This window comes from Chrysemys picta, chromosome 3, assembly GCF_011386835.1.
Source record: "Chrysemys picta bellii isolate R12L10 chromosome 3, ASM1138683v2, whole genome shotgun sequence".
In the NCBI taxonomy this organism is placed as follows: Eukaryota; Metazoa; Chordata; order Testudines; family Emydidae; genus Chrysemys; species Chrysemys picta.
This window is the reverse complement of record NC_088793.1, coordinates 13,942,244-13,960,274: the sequence shown is the minus strand read 5'-3', so window position 1 is coordinate 13,960,274 and position 18,031 is coordinate 13,942,244. Positions and strand designations below refer to the sequence as shown.

Sequence of the window (18,031 nt, the reverse complement as noted above, 5' to 3'; positions counted from 1 at the left end):
CGTCTAAACACATTACGCTCAAACAGAGGCGGCAACGATACCTGCAAGAGTGGTCGTGACTGTACGCCATGTGGCAAAACTCACAATAATTTTTCACACCGAAGAACTTTTTCACATCCAGAACCCCATAGTAATGCTCATCGTGCAACGGGATGAAAAAAGTCTTGGGGTACACTGGGCCCTCCGTTTTAAAAAAGCCCCAACCGCCTTTCGCCGTATACAGCACCACCTGTATATTGACTCCTAAATGCTGTTCAAACGTTGCTACGTCACTGAGCAGAACCTTTTTTTGATCTGACCACCCCAGTTTCTCCTGCAACTTTCTCGCCCCCGCTAACAATTCCGCGTCCGTAGGTTTACGGTCGGACATAACGGCCAAGAGCCCACCCGCAAAACACAGATTGGTACCGGTGTATGTCAGGTCTACTAAGCATTGTCTCCTTTTATGGAGGATTTGACTACCGCGGATAGAATTTAAAACTCTACGAGCGCCCCCACCCCTGTTTTTTACAACTGTCACAACGAGGCGCAACGTCCCATCAAGATACAACTCTCTATTGCTCTGTAGCAGCTTTGAGGCCTGAGTTAAGAAATCCTCAGCAGACAGCTCATCCCTAGTTCTTCTGACTGAAAACAAAGGGTTAGTTAAATTTCGGCTCTCTAAACGTAACTGAACATAATCATCATAATCACCATTAACGTCATCCAGAACTAACTGTATTCCCCTGTGTATAGCTTCAACAACCTGCTGAGCTGAATTTATTCCCTCAGGATTGACAAAACGAAATTCCTCACAATACACCGACCCCCCAAATCTAGGTAATTCACGTTGCCAACGTCTCACTCTCTCCATATACACCTCTGCATTTTCAGGGTTACTTGGGGGTTCCTCTACAGGACCGTCAGAGGCATCTTCTACATCAGATGCTATTTGAGAGTCAGACTCCGAGGGTCCTCCGTGAGGGTCATCAGGAGGAGACGGGGACCTTCTAGAGAGCCCTCTGGGGAATTTTCTAAACCCGACTCTGCGTGAGAGTCGGGTTCCACCTCCCCATTTTCAGACAAGCCAGTTTGAGAGCCTCCAGTAGGGGGCATCTCTTTTTGCTTTTTTCCTCATTACCTCTTTAGCCTTTTTAAAAATTTTTACTGAGACCCTGGCCTAGAACTTTTTGGCCGCCATTTCTTTGTCCACCAAGAGCTGTCCCCCCTTTTGTTTACACCTGAGCTGATGTGTAGCCTTGAGGGTGCCCTTTTTACCCAGGCCCCTTTCCACGGCTAGTCACGCCTGCTCAGAGCCACCTTTTGGAAAAATGGAAGTATTTTTCAAAAAGTCACCTGCCAGAGCTTTTGCATTTTTGACGTGGTTTCCAGCTCTCCTTTCTTTTAGACCCCTGAGGATATAGCAGCCACCAGTATTCTGAACAAAGCCTCATATTTTCCCCAAATCTTCATCAGTTTTCTGAATGAAGTATCATACTTTTCCCAACTACTAGAATATGGGGGAGCTGTGACGAGCTTATGGTGTTGGGAGAATGGTCTGTCAGTCCTTGGTTTTTTATTCACAACCCCTAAAGCGCATGCTCCAGGTTTGTGAATGTGTGTATTTTTGCTCAGTTTTCTCAGGGCTTGGTGTGGTGGCGGCCGCTGAGGAACTGGCGTTGTGTTTGCGTGGTTGGTCTTTACCAGAATCTTTTGTTTTGTCCTTGGGTTTGACGTATATGAGGTTTGGGCTGCCCTGATGCTTCATCTGCACTCTCGTGCTCAGGGCCAGCGCAACCTATTAGGCGACCTAGGTGGTCGCCTAGGGCGCTCCAATTTAGGGGGCGGCGACTTCGGCGGTATTTCAGCGGCAGGACCTTCAGCCGCCTCTGTGGAGGGGCGGCATTTCGGGGCGGGACCTTCCGCCCCCTAGGGCGGCAGAAAAACTGGCGGCGCTCCTGCTTGTGATGTTTTGTGTTAGCGTTGTTAAAGGTCTCAAAGCAGATTCCTGGTTCTTTGGCTGTTCTGGTGGAGGTGTCCCTGTAGCTTCGACTACAGCATTGTCAGGAAAGCTGCCCATGCCTATGAGGGGGGAGAAAAGACATTTTACGAAACTGAACTTTACCATCTTTCTCACCCACACCTATGGATTTATTTAAAATACAAAACCTCATGAAACAAATAAGCAAAATATATTTACTGGGCTTCATCCATCCATCAGTCATTGATGCTGGTGAATTTTCCTTTTCAGCTGTCTCTTTCCTTTTTCTTTTGAGCTTGTTTACCCTCTCATGTTTTGACCGTACTGTGAAGCAAACAACATTATAATAAAACACATGAAACTGTATTGTAAACTTAAAAAAATAAAATATTCGTTAGGGTGTTTTTCTATTTGAAAAGTCACAGCTTTAAAACAAAATAATCCATTTCAGGCTGCACAACAAACACAGGTTTTGAGTTTATTTCTACCGCTTTAAAAAACAAACCCACAAACATTTTTAAAAAGACATCTCATTTTGCAAAATAAAAACCAAACTGCTTTTAAAATCCATTGAAAATACTTTTCAATAAACATGGTTGTTCTGTCCACCACCACCTCGCCCCCACCACTGCCATGTGTGTTTGGGCCTTCAGGTTAAAGAACAAGCAAACATGTTAAGTTAGGATTACCCCCAAATCCCTATACAACCAGTGTAATACCTGAAGGTTTTTTTTTTTTTAATTTAAGAGTATTAAGCACATCTATAGTTAAAATGGTTTTTACCTTGGCCTGGTGGTGAAATGCAGCTTAAAGTTCCTGGTTCCATGCTAAACAGATCACACTGCAATAAAGCCAGGCACCATTATTTACTAAGACAGCATGGCCAAAGAATGGCATTATAGAATATCTATTTTCAGAGTTCAAAACAGGGCGCATACCTCCTCTTGCAGTCCAGCAGCAATTCAAGAGCATTTCTGTTGGAAGAGACAGGCTCCAAGCTCCCTGAGGTTTTTGTACCATCCTAACTCTTTGTTTCAAAATAGTCAGCAGGTTGATGGGCTCACCCCTCCCTAGCATTCCCTTTTGTGGTCTGGGCTGGGGGAATAAGTTGTCTGCACAACTGGGCTGCTTTTCTTTTTTTTTTTTTTTTTTCCTTTCACTTCAAATATATTTTTCTGTAGGGCCTCTTACAGTGCCCATTCCAAGTGGGGGCCCTTTGCAGATCTCAATGAATGTCTTGGGGCTTGTTTTTTATCAAGGTCCCCCCTGGCGCTAAATGTTCTTGGGTTAGGCACAGACATTGCATAGCATAACCTATGGCAATTACAGTGTTTAATAGGATTTCCAAACATAGCTCAGCACACAGGCCCCAGAGCTTGCAGTTTATATCCACTGAAGTCCAAGTCACACAGTCATGGTGCCGTTGGGCTGGCGCATCTATGACACAGTCGTCACAATCTTCAAAAAGCTTTTCCCTAAGGCAGTGATTAAGGACAGCATAAACAGAAACGCGTACAATAGTCCGCAGGACTTTTTTTACGTTCACAGCGTTGCACTGGCTCAGTTAGTTCCATGCCAAGCCTCCTCCTAAACTCCTCATAGCCATCATCCTCAGAGTCCTCTTCAACAATTTGTATCGGCGTTGAGCAAAACCAAGGTGGGCCCAGTTCATCTTCGCTGCTTGATGCAACGCTGTCCAGGGCCTCCTGCTCCTCTAGAAAGCCATCGTCGAGCTGTTGAGAGATTTTCAGAAAAGAAACAGTGTAAATTCCCACTACTTGTTTTTAAATTTACACAAACCCCCCACTCCCCAGTTCCTAACCCCATTACACCCCATCATCAACCATCACTTCTTAATAATTCATTTACCTGAGCGACGTCTTTTCCATTCACCTTGTCCTCCGGTGACTCCCCTGAGCTGTGTTCGCCTTCCTCCTCAATGGGGGTGGACGACAAGAGGCCACCACGCTCATCGGGGTGTCTCACAAGCAATTGGGTTTCGGGTTCTGGTGTATCCATCCAGGCTGAGCCAAAGGGCTCCCCTCGGTCGCTCCCTCCTCCTCCTCCTCGCAACTGTCGCTGATGTAGCGATTTCTCCACGGATGGTCAAAGGCCCTCGGGACTAAAACAAAGTCCGAAGTTCTCACGGGGGTGGTGAAGGAGTCCATGTTTCCACGATTTCTAAAGCACGCGTTCCTGGTAAAAGATGGCCTCTTCTGCCCCGGCACTGGGACTTATGGGGTGATGGTGCTGCACTCTGATTGGCAGAGGGTGCTGGGAGGAGTTTTTAGAGGGGTCACATGACCCTCTTCTGGGCGGGTCACCCCGCCCTAGAACACCCCCGATTGGTCAAATCTGCTTTCGGGGCAGTCCTATATGACCGAAACCCATCACGATTGGTAGAGGGCGGTGGGAGGAGTTCTTAGAGAGGTCACATTATCCACTTCCGAACGGGTCACCCTGCCCTGGAACATCCCCGATTGGTCAAATCTGCTCTCGGGGCGGTCCTATGCGACCGAAACCCATCGTGATTGGTAGAAGGCGGTAGGAGGAGTTCTTAGAGGGGTCACATGAACCCTTTCCGGATGGGTCATCCCGCCCTAGAACACCCCCGATTGGTCAAATCTGCTCTCGGGGCAGTCCTATATGACAGAAACCCATCACGATTGGTAGAGGGCGGTGGGAGGAGTTCTTAGAGAGGTCACATTATCCACTTCCGGACGGGTCACCCCATCCTGGAACATCCCCGATTGGTCAAATCTGCTCTTGGGGTGGTCCTATGCAACCGAAACCCATCGTGATTGGTAGAAGGCGGTGGGAGGTGTTCTTAGAGGGGTCACATGAACCCTTTCCGGGTGGGTCACCCCGCCCTAGAACACCCCCGATTGGTCAAATCTGCTCTCGGGGCAGTCCTATATGACAGAAACCCATCACGATTGGTAGAGGGCGGTGGGAGGAGTTCTTAGAGAGGTCACATTATCCACTTCCGGACGGGTCACTCCGCCCTGGAACATCCCCAATTGGTCAAATCTGCTCTCGGGGCGGTCCTATGCGACCGAAACCCATCGTGATTGGTAGAAGGCGGTGGAAGGAGTTCTTAGAGGGGTCACATGAACCCTTTCCGGATGGGTCACCCCACCCTTGAACTCCCCCATATTGGTCAAATCTCCTCTCGGGTCAGGCCTATGCGGGCGAAACCCATCCTGATTGGTAGAGGGAAGTGGGAGGAGTTTTTATAGGGGGTCACATGACACACTTTGCTTCCGGTCATGTGTCCGCCTTGACCCCGGAAGTAATACCCCCATGGGTGGGACTTAAGGGGGGCAGGGTTGACGGTAGGGCTTTATATGACTACAAGACACCCTTGGAGGCCCTTGCCTTCCAAAAGGGTGGCTTTGTAAATTTAGTATCAGGTCTTCTTGAACGAGAGTCCTTGGACATTTGGGACTTCGCTTTGTTTTTTAGCTTGGAGAAGGTTTTCTTGAGACACATTAAGATCCGTTTGAGAACTGGATCTTTGCTCCTTGAAGGGGATGGTGTCCTAGCTCTGGAGGCCTTTGCTGGCTTTGGAGGAGAACTGTCAGGACTCCCAGTTGCTTTCTCCCCAGCTTGCGAAAGCCCTTTTGTACTCGTAGCAATGGACACCATCTTTGGTTGCTTGGTGGGAGCCATTTTCCACATTCCATCCCGCGTCTTGCTCCCGTCTGCTGGAAGGAGCCACGCCACTGGCATTTTGTTGAGGTTGGATGATGCTGAGGAGTCTCTTGGAGTCCATTGCTGTGGAATTCTGGGCAAGTTAGCACCTGCAGAGCCAGCTGGTCTCTTCCGTCGAACCTTATCGCACTTCTTGCAAACTCTGATTGGTGGCTGGTCCCTGGAGAGCTTTGAATTCACAGTTCCATCGAACCCGTGTGGAGCCGTGATGTCTCGAAGACCATGCAGCTCAGCAGATAGTTGGTCTGGGGTTTCTTGCCCTTTCGATGCTGCTGCCCCAGGATGGTTCCAGGAGTAAGACCTGGCCATTTGCTGCCTTCTGTCGGTGGGTAGGGCATGTACATCCTCCAGCCACCTCTGACTGGGGGCCCTTAGAGACAACTGAATAGACCGAGCCTTCTTGGAATGCAGCTGAAACGGTGACCGGTACGGAGTCACGAGGCCCCCGCACGTAGGGTGAGAGAGCTGGCCTCTCTCCTCTGGGGAAGGAGACATGAACCTCCTCAGGGAATCCTGGATCCTCATGGGCAGTTCCGATCTTTGCTGCACTTGCATCTTTGTAATGTGGAACTCCAGCTGCTTTTTAACGTCCCTCCCAAGGAAGAGCGGCTCCCCAAGGATGGGAACCACCTCAACCTCGGGCTTTGCCTTCAGGGAAGACAGCTTGGGAACCGGGGGTAGGAAAGCCCGCCGGGATTTCCACAGGGCATCCGGCAAACCCCACTCCTGCTGCAGCTTCTTCCGCTGCGTGTGCCAGTCCAAGTTCTCCCTGACCTCATCGAGCAGGAAATCGGTCTCCATCTCATTGAACTCCACCTCAGCTCCCCTGGCTGGGATGGCGTGAGGCACCTTTCCCGGGGGCTCTGGGTCCAGGGTGAGCAGCCCCCGCTGCATGATGAGATGCTCACGCCTTATGTGGTGTTGGATGGGGTGGGCAGGCTGTTGTCCCATCGTTGGGAATGCCGCTGTCCTGGGCTTGCCTGGCTCCCTGGGGGAGCAGAGTGGCCCAGGCAGGGCAGTCTCTCTCACGAGGGGAGCATTTCTGTGAGACTCTCTCACCATCTTAGGAAACGCCTTCATTTGGATCTCCGAGCATTTCTGAGCCAAGTGATCCTGCAGCTTGACCACTGCCGTGGGCACAAGCCTGGCCAGGATGGCATCAGGGGTTGCCATGATGCTCTGGGCCTTTTGAGGCAGGGATCCCAAGGGGCAGGAACCACATGGTTCCTGGATCTCCTGGGCACGCTGAGGGCTGGTGTCGGATCTCAGAGGTTTTGTTTGTGGAGCTGGAGGCAGAAGACCCATGTGGGATTTCTGGGGGGTGATCTGCTCTCGCCGGTCTTGTCTGCTGTGGGCAGGAGGCCTGGGGAGAGGCTGGGCTTGGATGGGATGAGTGGATCCTTCCCAGCCCGCGACAGGCACGATCTCCCTTGTGCGGCAGAGGGGCTCTGACCGAGTCACGGAGGCTTCTCCCAGGGAAAAGGAGCTGTGACTCCAGAGGGAAGAGGGGATGGATTCCATAGAGGAAGAGGGGATGGATTCCATAGAGGAGAACTGGCTGGCCGCAGATGTCATCACACTTGGCCTGTGGGAGAGAGCAGACAGGGACAGATGGGACATGGCCCTGCTGAGCAAAGGCGGGGCTTGGGCACAGCCTTCCAACTGTACTGCAATGGGGCAGTGCCTAGGCATGCATGGCACACCACACTCTGACACAAGGAAATCAACTGGCTAACGAAGGACTGAGAGGGGGAGCTGGCACTCATTTGATCTATAACGATAACCCCTTCGTCACACGCACATGTGCAGCACCTAGCACAATGGGGCCTGGAGCATGATTGGGGTCCTAGAGCTATTTTAATAGAAAGATTAGCTAACAAAAATTGGTTTGGGTGAGGAAGATGTGAGCATGTGTGTATAACCCTTGCCAGAGCATGTTGTGAAGGCCAAGACCATAAACAGGGGTCAAAAAAGAACTTTACAGCAGATTCCAGGCTAGGGACCCTCAAGGCAGGAGTTCTGGGCTTTCCTCTCCCAGTCTTCCCTGCTACTTTCCTGGACTGCTTCCTGCCACTCCTGGTTCCCCTCCTTACTCTGGGTGCACCAGCTCCAAACACGTCCCCCTCTGCCCAGGGAGGGGCTGCCCTTTCCCAGCAGCAGCCCCTGTCTGTTGCCAGCTTCCTGGCTTTAGGGGCCCCGCCTATTCCTGCCCAGCTGAGCCTGCTTGCCATCAATTCCCTGCTCCCTGGCTCTTCCTCCAGGGGCACCCTGTGGAGTTAATGGGTCTGCCTGGCCACCTTAGCCCCTTCCAGTCCTGTGTGGGGTGGACACCCCGTCCCAGGGGGTCATCTGATTGCTGTTTCTTTCAAACACAGCAGTGAGCAGGGGCAGGTTCTAGACAGTCGCCTGCTGGGAGATATTGCCGGACAGAAGGATTTGATCCTACTCACAACCCAGCTTGTGGTCTCTGCATTTAATTTCTGATAATCCCTCACCTCACTGTCACTGGTATCTCACCTTGGAAGCTAAAGCCTTTTAGGCTTGTCTTCACTACCCGCCCGGATCGGCGGGTAGAAATCGATCTCTCGGGGATCGATTTATCGCGTCTCATCGGGACGCGATAATCGATCCCCGAATCGACGCACGTACTCCACCAGCCCAGGTAGGAGTAAGCGCTGTCAACGGGGGAGCTGCCGCGGTCGATTTGCCGCTGTCATCACAACGGGGTAAGTCGGATCAGATACGTCGAATTCAGCTACGCTAGTCCCGTAGCTGAATTTGCGTATCTGAAATCGATCCCCGCCCCGTAGTGTAGACGTAGCCTAAGTGACTTTTCCCCTGTTATTTTAGGATCCTGGAGTGTCTGGTTTTCCCTGCTCCCTCCTCTCTCCATGCACTATCCCCTCCCACCCAGCCCCCAGTCTGGTGCCCGCCGTGCAGTTGCCTTACGGTATCAGAACTTCATCCAGGTGTCTGGCCACGTACTCTAGCCTCCTCTCAGCGATCCTGAGGGTGGGAGCCAAGGGGAGCTGCTCCAGGAGCTTGCCGAGGCTGTGGAACAGCGAGAGCAGGTAGCTGAGTGCAGGCTCTAAGGGGTGCTTTATGCTGCAGAGCTGAAGGTCCAGGGTTCAAATCCCACTGGGAACCCATGCTGGGGGACTGGAGGTGGGGGTGGGACCATTACACAGGTGCTGCCGGATCCTACTCACTGTACCAGAAAAGCCAGCCTTCCTCCTGAACTCTCCACCTCACCTCCCTGGTGTGTACGCGACTGCTCCCCTCAAACATTTTCTCGCCCTCTTGGGAGGGGAGGATGGTCCAGTCCAGTCGACACAATCTACCACCCCCCTCCCAGGTTAAATGAGCCGCATGATGCTCAAGGAGGGAATGACCCATTGTATGATGCATGGGGGTGGATTAGAGATGGCAACTTCTGCTGGGTGGGAATGAATTGCATGATTCTAAGGAGAATAGTTGCTTGCCTGGTCTATAGGTCGGGGCAGGGGAGGGATTACTAGGGCTTCTGCCCCTGGGGGGCGGGGCTGAGCTGCATGACACGAGAGGAGGGGACTGACCCACTTCAGATTTATGGAGGGGGGCATTGCTTACCATGTCTCTAGGGATGCACAAGCCTCCTCCAACTCGTCCTCACAGCGTCCAAAACCTGCCAGAAGTGAGACATAAAGGAGACATTGAGCTGCTTGGGCACCCTCTGCTTCCTAGCGCCCCAGAGCCCCAGATTTCAGGGGCAGCCGGTGAACGGAGCCCCAGCCAGTGCCTCTGCACGACTGTGGGCATGACTGTGCCTTCACAGGAAGAGGGGAGGCAGGAGGGGGAATAGACCCTATTTCTCTGCTTTGCGTGGGGCCCGAGTCTGCCACCGCAGCTGTGGGGTCAGGTACTGCTTACCTTTCGGTTTCTTCCTTTCATCCCTGTGCCTCGTCTTCCTTGGAGAAGCCTGCTACACACCGAGAAAGCAGCAGGGTTAGAGAACTCCAATAAAACGGGGATAACAATGAGGCAGAGGTGATTGCCATGTGGGGCCAGGGGGCAGTTTTTCCTTGTGGGAGAGTATTGCACTAGGAGGCATCATGGATAGGCATTGTGCTTTCCTATGATGCAGCCAATATAGGACACACAGCACAACCCATAACAGGGGTCACTGGGATAATCCAGGGGTTGGAGAAACAGGGATTTCTGGTACCAGGAGCCTGCAGAGTTTAGAAGCATTGCAGGAGAGAGCTTCTAAAACTCTGCAGGTTTAAGGACTGCAGGGTATGCAACTAACCACATATACCATGCACCGAATTCAGAGCTTGGGGGAGAAATCCGACATCTGGACAGCAGTGTTTCCTATATATACATATTTAGGGAATGCATGAGAGAGGGGTTTTATCTGCATGCATTTGGGATGGCCATGCTACTCCTGAGGGTGAAGCCATGAATGCGTTATTCAAATCCTCCCAAAGAAGTGCGGATAGAACCCCTATATCATCCTTAAACGGCAGCTGTTTTATACCCCCAAAAACCCCAGTTTGGCATGAGTTCAGCCCACTGGCCTGGGAGCTGTTGAGCACTGATGGGCTCTTGATGGCGACCTTAGGATCATCCTCAGGCCCATTTGGGTGAGTGATGCTGGTTCTGGTGGCCAGCACTAGGCTAGTCCTGCAGGTAGGGGTGGCATCTGACCCGGAGGCTGGAGAAAGCCGCTATCTAACATTTGAGGCTGCTGCTGCTGCTTCTTAGCGTCTGCACAACGTGCCCCAAGTGGCACATGACCAGGATTCATCAATGAATTTGGTCTGTTGGTTGGATCATTAGCTTCCCCAGCCCAGCCTGGGTACTGATGGGGTCAGGGAGTCCAATGTGAACATTGATGCAGCCCCCCCCCCCCCCCGAGGCTGCCGAGATGCCATTTGACAAAGGAATAGAAGTGCTGTTGCTGGGTCTGGTTCTCTGCCCAGCCCAGCAGCAGTCATAGGGATATGGTGCCTTGTAGATCCCACTCTGCCACCACACCTGCCAGCCCCAATACCCCTATACAACGTAAGCTCATGACATTCTCTCCCTCCCTCAATGTGGAGGAAGATATGCATAGCTCCCCCCCGCCAGTTATGAATTGCACAAACTGGTTTTTAGAATAAACCAAAATCAAGTTTATTAACTACAAAAGGTAAATGTCAAGAGATTATAAGGGATAGCAAACAGATCAAAGCAGATTACTGAGCAAATCAAACAAAACACGCAACCTAAGCTTAATACGCTAAATTAACTGGTTAATAGTAGAAAGCAACAGAGGGTCCTGTGGCACCTTTAAGACTAACAGAAGTATTGGGAGCATAAGCTTTCGTGGGTAAGAACCTCACTTCTTCTGATACTTGGTTAATAGTAGCACATTGTCACCCTAAATGTTGTTTTGTGCAGGTTGCAAAGTTTCTTGAAGGTAAACTGCACTGATTGCAGCTTAAATATCCAGGTATTCCTTTCACAGGCTAGATCTTTCCCCCCGGGGCTCAGCCCCGACCCTCCTCCCCCTTAGTTTAGTTCCTTTGTTTCTCCCGGTGTTTTCAGCAGTCTTCCTTTTTGGGCAGGGAGGTGGTGGAGAAGAACCTAGATTAACTCACTTCCAAGCCTTCAATAGGATTTGGATATGACAGGAATCCTTTGTCTCCCAGTTTGACCCCCACCCCCAACTCCCTCCTAGTAGAAAAATACCACCAGTCCAAAATGATGTCCAGTACCAGGTGACATGATCACATGACCCTGCAGTGTCAAAGCAGCATCCCAGGAAACTTCTCAGGAAGGAGGAAGTTTAGTATCTTCAAAGTCCTAATGGCCCATCCAGGCTGATTGCCTACTGTTTGGTGGGCATTCCCCTGGTGCAAGCACTTTTGTAATTGATACAGAGCCCGTATTCCTAACTTCAGATACAGAAATGATACATCCATACAAATAGGATAATCACATTCAGTAAATCAGAACCTTTCCAATTGTATCTCACATGACCCATCTTGCATAAAACATACCTTAGTTATGCCATATTCATAGAACAATATTTCTATGAAGAATATAGGGCGTAATGTCACAGCGGTGAAGAAGCATGTGGACAAGGGTGATCCAGTGGATATCGTATACCTGAACTTTCAGAAAGCCTTTAAGAAGATCCCTCCACAAAAGTTCTTAAGCAAAGTAAGTTGCCAGGGGATAAGAGGGAAGGTCTTCTCATGGACCAGTAACTGGTTTTAAACATGGGAAACAAAAGGTAGGAATAAATGGTGAGTTTTTGGAAGAGAGATAAATAGCAACGTCCCCCAAGGATCTGTACTGGGACCAGAGTTGTTCAACATATTCATAAATGATCTAGAAAAGGTGGGAAACAGTGAAGTGGCCAGATTTGCAGATGATACAAAACTAAAGATCATTCAGTCCAAAGCTGAATATGCCCTCCTTGTTCCTAGATGTAGAACTCTGTGTTGGGCTGTATGAAATCACATTTTGTTTGAATGGGCCCCATTTGCCGAACAAACTCTCCAGAACTCTCTGTATGACTGCCCTGTCCTCATCGTTATTTCCCATTCTGCCAATCTTTGTGTCATCAGCACATTTTTATCAGCAGCAATTTTATATTTACGTCCAGGCTACACCTGAGGGCAGGTTGCTGCTCTGGCATCTGGCAGGCGCTGATGTCGTCTCTAGGTCAGAATGGGGCTGCCCTCCTGCAATCTCCCGCTAGCCTGTGAGCTGTCAATGCTGTGCTTACATCAGGAGATAGGATGTGGCAACAGCCCAAGGGGGCTGAGCTGCTGAGCTCAGAACAGGCAGGAGAGAGGGCATCAGATTTCCCAGGAAAACCCTGGGTCTTTTCAAAGCTTTATGACTCTCAAGCCCCTGGGTAAGGGACGTTTTTTCCCTACTTGTGAAGCAGAATCTCCCAGCCTGAAGTGATAATCTAGTGTTACAAGTGCAGAAAAACTTTCATGGTATCGCCTGCCCAAGCATTCCAAAACCATGAGCTGGGCCCCACCAAAATCATGAGATTGACTTCAAAATAACGACATCTTAAAAAAAATTCATCTGGGGAACTCTTCATTTGCCTTCTGGTGTCTGAGCCGCTAGGGTGCACTCAATTTACATTTTCCAGCTTCTCTTTGCAACCATGAGGGCTTAAAATGTGCTAACAAATAAAATGAAATGAAATCAAATCAAATCAAAAGCCGAGATTCTCAGATAAATCACTTGACTCCAGCAGTGGGAGCTTTAAGAAAACCACCCTATATCATAAGATAATAAAAAGCCTTACCTCTTATCTAACGCTTTCAGTCAGTGAATCTCAAAGCACTTTACAAAGGAGGTCTGTAGCATTAGCCCCCTTTTAGAGATGGGAAACTGAGGCACAGAGAAGAACAGTGACTTACCCAAGGTCACTCAGCAAGACAGTAGCAGAGACAGGACTAGCACTTAAGTCTCCTGAGTTCCGGCTAGTGCTCTATCCACTAGGCCATAGTGCATTTGAAGTAAAGGGTCATAGTCAGTACATTCCTGTGGTGTGTGGTGGTTATTTTGGCTCTCCCAATGCCATAGTTGTTGAAGTGACACATTTTGACCTGTGACCTGTGCTGGCACAGGGGCATCATTGTTAAAACGAGTTTCTCACAGCAGGTTCTTGTTAGGCCTGAACACAAGTTAACTGGACCATGTCTCCGATGTCCCATTGGGAAAGTTTAAAAGCCACTGAAGGCCTTGCAGTGCACTGACATACTGGGATTTTCAGAAAGCCTTTGACAAGGTCCCTCCCCAAAGGCTCTTAAGCAAAGTAAGCTGTCATGGGATAAGAGGGAGGGTCCTCTCATGGATCAGTAACTGGTTAAAAGGGTAGGAATAAATAATCCGTTTCTCAGAATGGAGAGAGGTAAATAGTGGTTTCCCCCAGGGGTCTGTACTGGGACTTTTGAAGTGATAATCAAGATAGCCCAGTTTTTTCTCTTACTTAATTGGTCTCTCAGAGTTGGTAAGACAACTCCCACCTGTCTCTGTATGTGTATATATATCTCCTCAATATTATGTTCCATTCTATGCATCCGAAGAAGTGGGCTGTAGCCCACGAAAGCTTATGCTCAAATAAATTTGTTAGTCTCTAAGGTGCCACAAGTACTCCTGGTTTTTCTATCCTACTTGTTGCTTGGAGGTAATGAATTATTCATTTGAATTTATAATAAATATTTTAACTTGTAATATAACTGTAAATGCCAATTAGAGGCTGCTCTGCATTTTAATCGGAGCAAAACAAGTCTGTATTTGCATGCTCTTTTCAGACATTTTGTTCTTTGTGATTTTGCTGAATTTAAAGTGTTCATGAAAACTGGAGGATTCAAGAACAGAGCCTCTTCTTACTGGATCACCGTATATGGAGTGATCCCAGCAGGGACAAAATGCCACAGGTATGTCTTATATTAGGTAGCAGCAAATGTTCTATCATCACTAGCTGGGGTGGTTGGGACAGTAAGGAACAACCAATGAATGGAGCCACGAGCTTGGTCTGTGGCCCTGTCTCTCTCTGTGGATGTGTCCTGCCAGCCCAATGGGGCCTGGTCAGAACAGAGGGCCTCTGGCCACCCTCCCTCCCTTCCTTCCATGGGGCTGTGTCCAGGCAAGCTCTGCTGAGAGTGTAGGATGGCTGCAGAGGGTTTCGGGGTGTGTGGGGGGTGTCCTCCTACCATCCTGCTTCTCCTGGAGAAACTGTGCTGGGTCGCCATGGCCATCCAGATGACCAGGACCAGAAGGACGCAGGTGTACAGCACCCAGGTGCTGTCCCAGCAGGCATGGAACCAGCTCTGCGTAATCCCCATCCTCGTGCTGGGGAGGACGGTCTGGACACTGGGCTCCCTGCTGGTGCTGCCACTGGATCTCTCCCGAGAGGCTGTTTGTTCCAGTGACGCATCATAAAGGGCCAGGACCAGGCGGGTCCTGACATCACAAAGGGACTGCACGCATCAGAGGTGAGCAAGATCCTCAGCTCCCTACAGCCCCTCCCCAGTGTTAGGGGGCTTATGTTTTTACCCTTTTACTTTCCTGGTTCTTCTCGCATGAACAGAGCAACAATACCCGAAGTTCAAAGGCGCAAACAATTTGATGTTTATTGTGGTAAACTTTTAGCAAGAATCATTTTAGTTGCCGTTCTATTTTCAGGTACCATGGTAGCTGTTACACAGGTGCTGGCCTCCCCGTTGAGCATTTTGCGTTTTCGTACACATTTTTCACCCCTGTCAGCCTTTTGAAGCCATCCCCCACCCACGTCATGCTAGCAACAAGACACACACCACAGACAAACAACGCAAAACATAGATTCATAGTATTCTGGGTAATTCTTTCGCTGGCGCCAGCATGCTTGTAGAGTGTCTGAAAAACAAAAGAAACCATTTTTACCCCCTTTGGTGGGGACAGATTATTGCTTAATAATAATACCAATTTCTTTTACAAATTTCCTTGCTAATTGCAGGAAAAACAGAAGAATTACCTTTAGGCTGTTCTTATTTTGTTTTATAGTCAGGCTAGTGTATTACCCCACTCACTGGTCATTTATGAAATTTATGAGGTGGCGTGCCTCAGTTTCCCCTCTTGTACAACAGACCAGGTTTGCAATAGTTTTTTTTGCTGTACCAAGCTTTATGTTTATTTTCAGGTAATAGCTGAGAGACAGCTTTAGATTTTGGCTTTGTACACCTCCCCCCCACCCACACCCATTAGGGTTAACCTGTCCCCCTTATTTTCAGGCTTGACTTGTTTTTTCACCTCCCTCTTCTGGAGGGCCATAATCTGAGTCTTCTAGTAGCTTCTTTGCTGAACAGATGGATTTATTATTTCCAGATTTTTTGTGCTGCTACTTATGGGTAGTTGTCTTCTTCCCCCATCAGTTAGGTAATTTGCATTTACACAGAGGCTTTCTTGGCTTGCCTCTGGATCCAAAGCGATCAGCAGCTCAGAGACTGTCTTAAAAGGGACACATTTCACTTCCACCAGAGTTCTCATTACTTTTCACTTTCATCTCCTGCTTTAAAACACACAGAGATTTGAAAAAGAAAGCACAATTTATTGTGGCTTCTTTTGGAGCCCTAATAGGATTTTAATTAAGTACCATGTTTTGTTTGCATTTCTTTTACCCCTTTTTTAATATACACTGCACATGTCCTGGGAAATAGTTTAATTTCCATAACATTATATTAGCCATATTAATTTTACACAAGGTGTAACTGCCTTCCCGTGCCCACAGAGTTTTCATGCACCCCCACCAAAGCGACAGTCCAATCCCCCAGAGCCCCCCCAAGTCTCAGTGTTCCCATCATTGCTCCTCTTTTCCTTTTCCTATGCATGCACAAAACTATTTTTGCCTAACATTTTTTGCACTGTGATTACTTTTTTTTTTTTTTTTTTTTTACACAACTGTACCCCGATTACACTCCCATCTTGTACAACCAGAGACAGCCAGGGGCAGTCAAGTTAAGTTCCAATAGAAACCCCTGTCATTCCTTTAGTGATTTTGATCACATTACCCAATAGTTAAATAATTTGATTAGATTATTTCTCCGCCTGCTGCCTGCAGCAGTCCCCTGTAGACCATTTTTGTGGGAAAAGGGCCCATTTTGTCTCAGAATAGCTGTAATGGCTTCTGGGGACAGAAGCATCGTGGTGGTAGTAGCCACTCTTCCTGACCCCCGGTATAATTGAATTACCAAGCTTCCATCCAATGTGATTGCAGAGTTGCAGATACAGTTACATTTATAGAACTGGGTTTTATTATTAAACCAAAAACTTGCTTCTTGTAACACCACAACTGTTACCTGTACCATTTGCACAATTCCCAAATGTTTACTTTCCTCCAAACCCTGTATTATTAATTTTTGCAAAAGGTATTTGTAACTTTTTACTTACTTTTTTAAATCACTTACTCCTACATTTAGTTTTTTAAGGTAGTGCACTTTGTTTTTAACAAAAACAACAAAGAGTCTGGTGGCACCTTAAAGACTAACAGATTTATTTGGGCATAAACTTTCGTGAGTAAAAACCTCACAACTCAGCCACCAAGTACAATTATTGCCACACAGCCGCCTTAACCTGTGCTGTCTTTACCCTGAGACTGTTCAAAGGGCAGTAAAACATTTGTCTCCATGGTTGCCCATGGATCTGTTCCTCCAAAAATTCCAGTGGACTACAGCAGACCTCCGTCGTACTTTGTCCCAAACAAAACAAACCACCAAAAACATTTCACATGAGTATCCAAAGTCCCCTCCACTAAAACTTCAGAAAAACAAAAGTGTGGACAGGCCGGGGGAGAGGAGGGGGAAGAGGTGAAAAGAAACCAATGAAGCTTGTCAGGTCAGTTTAAAGTACAGGCTACCAGCAGCAAATTAAGTAAACTGAGAGAAAGGAGAAGGAAAAGAAGAAAAGGATATAGTTAGCGCTGAACCAAGAGTAGACTCCCCAGGTTGGAACAGTTGGGATGTGGTTTACAGGTTCTCTCCTGGAATTGACACCTCCTCATCTATTATTGGGAGTGGACTACATCCACCTGATTGAATTGGACCTGTCAACACTGGTTCTCCACTTGCGAAGTAACTCCCTGCTCTCCATGTGTCAGCATATAATGCCTGCATCTGTAACTTTCACTCTATGCATCTGAAGAAATGAGGTTTTTACCCACAAAAGCTTATGCCCAAATAAATCTGTTAGTCTTTAAGGTGCCACCAGACTCCTTGTTGTTTTTGTAGATACAGACTAACACGGCTACCCCGTGATACTTGACATCCTTCTGGAATGGCGTTCACCAGCATAACCCCTTGGAGAATGGCATGAAATTGGAGTAACACCACAGTGAATCAGGCAGGTGCTGTGAGGCTCTAGATGGGATGGGTCCCCAGACCGGGTGTCTGTCTGTCAACATCCACTGGCCACTATCAGAAGACATGATACTGGGCTAGATGGACCTTTGGTCTGACCCATAATGGTCACCATCTTCCACCCTGGCACTGTTCCATTCAGAGACAAGGAGAGGAGAATGTTCAGAAGAAAATCTGATGAAGCAATTCTCTGCTCAGTATGACTAAGGATACCTCCATTGACTGTACACATTCACACAGCATTACTCAAGCCTGCATTTTATCAGGAGAGTCGCTACATTTGATGCAAAGCCTCAACTGCTGGAGGCACGTGATTAGATGAGGCTCTCCGCTTCCATGACAACAAGAAGTAAGTTTCTGGCATTCATGGTTGTTCAGAATAGAAAAAATGTGACCCAAGTGCATCCTAAAGCCTGAAAACCCAGAAGGTGAATAAACAGAACCAAAATGTATTATTATTATTATT

At 48.4% G+C, this 18,031-nt stretch overlaps 1 long non-coding RNA gene across 1 annotated transcript; it reads right to left on the bottom strand.

The window, feature by feature from the left end:
* Nucleotides 1-2,178: 2,178 nt before the first annotated feature.
* On the bottom strand, nucleotides 2,179-2,963 carry LOC135982016 (uncharacterized). The gene is made up of 3 exons (XR_010599215.1): nucleotides 2,899-2,963; nucleotides 2,744-2,801; nucleotides 2,179-2,284 (listed from the first exon to the last, which is right to left on the bottom strand). It is a non-coding gene; the product is annotated as an uncharacterized LOC135982016 (long non-coding RNA).
* Nucleotides 2,964-18,031: the final 15,068 nt, after the last annotated feature.